Genomic DNA, 5586 nt, shown 5'->3' with positions numbered 1-5586 from the left:
GACAGACTCCATCAAATACCTCATTTTACCTGGGGACAACCTTTTTCTGAGAATCCCAGTTCTCTTCTGTTGGAACTGGGCTGCATCCCAGCATTCACATGTGTGGCTGCGCCTCTCCACCAGGTGGAGACCAGGGAGCTAGGAGTTAGAAGGAGAGTTTGAATTGGGTTGGTACACAGGGCACGTTTATGGGGTTAGAATCTGTGTAGAAACAGCCCCACATTCTGTTATAACTCTTGATGATGGAAGATGTTCTGTGAATGTTGGCACCTGGCATTCTGGAAGGGTCTGAGAGTGGGCTGCGAGGGGACCAGGGTGCAGGGACCGAAAAGGATGTGATGAGAGCACAGAGGTAGTCACTGACTCGCTCACACCCCTGCTCTGCTGCGAGGCCCAGGGTGGGGAGGATGAGGGGTGCACTTGGAAGGACTTGGCACTGCTAGGGCCCTTCCTTTTCCTCACTCTGTGAGCAGGGTCTAGAGGAGAAATGGAGGAGGATGCCCTGGTACAAAAGAGATGGATCCTAAATGAGACTTCATTTCACAGGCTGACCCACTCACCTTTGTGTTTACCTGTGGGTTTGGAGTGAAGCTGGCACATGGAGGAGCCTGAGGATAGGTCTCCAGTTATGCTCACTTCCTGAGGTCTCATCATGTACCACTGGCCACTGCTGCCCAGTTCTGTCCTGGAAGAGAGTGGGGCTGGGCAGGGTTGGGCACCATCCTACAAAGGAGACATTTTCCCTTGAGAAGCCACCTTGACAAGGGACTTGTTTTACTTAAGCTGAGTCATGCCTGTTGCTGCTAGGATTTCAAGGTCTTCATTCTCGGCCATTTGTTTAATGTTGGGGCTTTTTCCTTCATGAGAATCTCCCTGGAATTTTTGTCTGAAATGCAGTTTCTCGAGTCTTACCCCCAAGTTTACCACGGAGCCTGTAGTGTCTCTGGTGTAGATTTCCTATACTGTGCAGCCAGCACCCAGGGGTTGGGACCTGTCTCCTCTATGATATCACAGATAATCATCCAAGGTTAGTACTACTTTCTCTATTTTACATGATACATTCTTCTCCATTATACATGAGATCCATATGCTCATAGAGGGGAATGAAATCACCATGCAAAGCAGACTTGGTATTTTGGTGGAGTTGGAATTTGCATCTTGGACTTCTGTCACCAGGCCTGTGCTTTCATTGTTTTCACATAGACACAGGGTAGGATCGGTGGAAATCGGGTAGGGAGCAGAAGACCTCAGTAAGAGTTAGTGATTCCTGGTAACTAGTATGGATCTGCTTGACAAGTATTTACTGAATATTCTATGTGGCAGGCTTTGAAGAGACTTCAGGTGGAGGGTGACTGAGGCTCAGAGAAGGCCTGGCTCTCAGGAACATGGCCTCTACCACAGGAGCCAGATGTTTTACAGAGAAGCACATCTAATTTTAAAATACAGACTGTGACGTATTCAACATTCATGCATTCCTTGGTCCCACTGTGTCCACCATGTTGGTGGGACTACTGGGAGGAGTTTGGGCTTCTGGTGATTCAGATGGTAAAGAATCTGCCTGCAATGCAGGAGACCTGAGTTCAATCCCTGGGTCAGGAAGATACCCTGGAGAAAGAAATGCCAATTATAAATACAGGACTATTGAAAAGAGATGAAATTCTTTTTTTTTTTTTTTTGAGATGAAATTCTTTTCGGGAAATGTCCATCAGGTATTTTTATTTTAGGAAGGAAAATAAGAAGTATGTTTGATCAAATGTCCCCTGAAATTTAGCCATGGGTTCCTGGTGCTTTTGGATACAAAAACTTGTGGTCAAGGTTTGTGTGGCAGCTATGCTGCATAAGGGTGTGGGAATTTAGGCAAAATCTCCATATCTCTCTGGGCCTCAGTTTCCCCATCTGTAAGAGAAGGTTATTCCAATTCTCCAAATTCTTTTCCTGTTTATTTTCTGAGTGCATAAGAGACTGAGATGCATGTTAAATGTGCACTGGGATCTGTAGCCAAGACTTGATCTTGGTTCCTTCTCTGTGTGTCTCCTATAGGAGCCTCAACTTGGCCCACACACTCGAAACACAGAAAGGAGAGAGGGGATGGACGAAATGAAATCAGCAGGTTCAGAGGATGAGAAAACCCAAAGAGAAGCAAGGTAATGGTCGAGGAGCTGTTTGCCAAGGGAGGTGAGGATAAGGACAAGTTGAGCTTGGAAAGTTCAACAGGAAGTGAGGAATGCACAGCATCATCTAAGTTCTCAAGGAGCAAGAGCTGAGCAGGAAGGACCAGGAGAGTAACTTAGTCCACAGTGAACTTGTGCACCTGCCGAGGAGATGCACATGACGGATCCAGTTGGCTTATACTGCTAGGAGCACCAATTCCAGGAGGAGGAGGATGAGACCCTGAGGCTCTGCCCTAGACCCCCAGCCTGAAACGTTGAAGCACCCACACGTGGATGTCCTCCAAGTAAGTGTGCAATAAGGTGGATAAATGGTGTTTGGAGAAAATTAGAGATCTTCATTCTTATCAGGGGCCAGGATAATGGGACTCATTTCTGAAGTAGAGATGGTAATGATATTCTTCTGCAGTTACAATTTTGAGGCTTTACACACATCATCTCTTAGCTATATGTTGAATGCTTAATTTGCAGACAAGAAAGAGTATGTATACTGTTCCAGTGTATAAATTTGTTAAAAATGCAAATTCATCTAAACTGGCAATGGTTGCTTGGGGCTAACAGTTGAGGGCATGATGCACTGCAAAGGGGGACAAGGAAAGTTGTGGCCAATGGAAACACCCTGCATCTTGATTCTGGCTGTGGTTTCCATATTGTATACATTTATCAAAATGCATTTAGTTGTATATTTTTAAATGGTGCAGTCAAGAGGACTCATATAAAAATCTACCACATTTCTCCATACCAGCAGTATTAGGAAATGAAATTCAGTAAAACATAATAGAGAGAAACATCCATGATCATTTAATGCTTAAGAATACAGATACTGACGACTCCTGAAAACTATTGCTAAGAGAAATTAAAGAAGACCTAAATAAACAGAAATATACATTATATTCATAGATTGGAAGACAATATTTTTAGAATGTTAAATCCTTGTTCTTCTGAATAGTATTGCAGCTGGCATTTGGGGGGAGGTATAGTTTTGCAGGCATATTATAACATGTAAGTGGAAATCAAAGTATGTCAATTAGCCAAGATGCAGAGTTAAGTTTGAGGATTTACTCTACTAGATTTCAAAACAAGTTAGCCAGGAAGGAGAATTAAGTTGGAGGATTTACTCTACTAGATTTCAAAACTCAGGTTAAAACTACAGTAAGTAAGAGACTATACTGGTGTAAGTAAACAGAACACAAATGAATGAAAGAGGAAAGAGTAGAAAAGTTACCCACACCCATATTCGGTTTTTTAATAAAGTCATCAATATGCATCACGGGGTAATGATAGACTTTTCTGAAAAATATCTGTTGTGATAAACAGTATCAAGTGAGAAATTATTAATACATTGGGGAAGTTTTCGGTAGAAATGCAGTATAGGGGAAGGAAACAGCTAGTTGGAAGAATCTGACACAAGAGTGAACTGGAAAATGTGGGCTGGGGTTTCGGAGTAGAAGGGACGCTACCCGGGTGTGGCTCCAGCACTTACAGCAAGGGGGTCTTGGCCCGTTAGAGACCCTCTCTGTGCCTCAGTTTCTTGAACTGCAAAGCATCAGAGAGTTATGTTTTTGGCACCAGTCAATTTTGAACAGTAGAAGCACCATAAATGAAATAATCATCCCCTCGGATCATGAGGGAGGTCAATGAAATCAGTGGGTAAAACTAAGTGCACACCTGAGTACCTTTAACAAATAGATTCCAGGTCCCGCCTCAACTCACTGAACCACAGTTGCTTCAGGAGAGGACTGTGCACTTGTCTGGGTGCTAGCTCAGATTAGTGATTCTTACAATGATCAGCTTGGGGACAGAACACAGTGATCTGTATAACTTTTACCCAAACACAGAAGTAGGACAGAGCAGAAGCACAGGGGTGTTTCCAATCCAGTGACTAAAGCAGAGGACTGTTGAAAGACTCTAGAGTTGAAGGACTAGGCCCATCTGACCCCATTTTACTCTTGTCCAGTTTACAGCAGAGACACAAGTCCTTGGGGACACATGCCTGTGGCAGCTGACCATCCACCTTGAGGAAAGTGAGAGGCCTAATTTTTAATTCAGTCTGGTTTTGAGTGAAAGCTAAATTCACCCTTGTTTGCTCATTGATGGGACCAATCTTCTCCAAGCTGCCACTTTCTAAAAAATAAATTGCATTGCTATAAATGTACTCTTCAACAAAGATGTTTGTTAGCAAATTTTATGAATACCCAAGCCACCTAACAAGAAGCCAAAAAGTTAGCAAGAGCGTTCAATTTCAGGAAATTTCAGCCCGATAGAGCACAGTCACTGACAGAAAAGATTCTTGAGTTGAAGGGAAGTGATCCCTTTCTGTCCTGGGACATCCTGCTAACTTCAGTGGGCTGGGAAAGCAGCTGCCCATTCTAACAGACGGGATTCTCAGGTGGCGCTAGTGGTGAAGAACCCACCTGCTAATGTAGGACACGGAAGAGACATGGTTTTTTCTTTTTCTTTTTATTGTCAAATCAAAGGCAAGTTTAAATTTAATGACTTTGGTATTAACTATACACATGCTAGTAAGTGCTAGGACGTAAAATCTTCTGATTCAGTTGTGACTCCAGACAGGATCCAGAGAGGAGTTCTAAAAATCTCTTCTCTGAGTTTTATGGAGACTTTCTTTACCCTCTTGTGTTAGCCTCTTAAGGCACTGCATCAGCCTTAAAAGGGCAATGGAAAGGGTGAATAGACACGGTTTTGATCCCTGGTCAGGAAGATTCCCTGGAGGAAGAAATGGCAAGCCACTCCAGTGTTCTTGCCTGGGAAATTCCATGAGCAGAGGAGGCTGGAGGGCTACAGTCCATGGGATCACAAAGAGTCGGACACGGCTGAAGCAACTTAGCACACACACAATCTGACAGACGGGCTGCTCTTGCCTCCAGATGGTGTCTGGTGTCCTGAAACATGTCAGCGCTCAGGGAGCCTTTAGAAGGGCCCAGCCATCACTTCTGCTGTTGCTCAGTGCATAGAAATGGTTCAGTTGAAAAAAGGTAGGGCTCTAGGAATAAAGTCAGGTCACAGAGAAAAAGAGGAGTATGAAATGGGACAAAGGAAGGATAAAAACAATAGAATTCTCCTACCTACAAAATACAAAGCAATAGCTTACTTGCCTTGATAAAATGTTTTTTTTTTTTATTTGAACTTTGGTTGAATAAATTTTTTAATGTACTTCTTCTACAATGATGTCACCTTCAATGATTACGATAAAGGAAAGTATCATAATATGTGTGAAATGCCTGGCACGGTATCAGTCAATGAACTGTACCGGTTATGCACTTCTGTTAGGGTGGCAAAATTCATCCCAGTTTGACCTCAAGTCAGATACCCTCTGTGAGCTTTTTTGGTTTCATCCTATTTATAATGAAGAAATTTGACACATTTTTCTTTCCCCCACAGAATGTCAGGCCCCACAGCA

General features: G+C 43.3%; 1 non-coding gene across 1 annotated transcript; it reads right to left on the bottom strand.

Moving 5' to 3' along the window:
• Window positions 1-4721: 4721 nt before the first annotated feature.
• On the bottom strand, window positions 4722-4844 carry LOC122437535. Its single transcript, XR_006268346.1, has one exon. It is a non-coding gene; the product is annotated as a small nucleolar RNA SNORA26 (small nucleolar RNA).
• Between the last annotated feature and the right edge of the window lie 742 nt (window positions 4845-5586).

The sequence above is a fragment of the Cervus canadensis genome, chromosome 2, assembly GCF_019320065.1.
Source record: "Cervus canadensis isolate Bull #8, Minnesota chromosome 2, ASM1932006v1, whole genome shotgun sequence".
NCBI classification, from domain to species: domain Eukaryota; kingdom Metazoa; phylum Chordata; class Mammalia; order Artiodactyla; family Cervidae; genus Cervus; species Cervus canadensis.
This window is presented reverse-complemented; position numbering and strand designations above follow the sequence as displayed.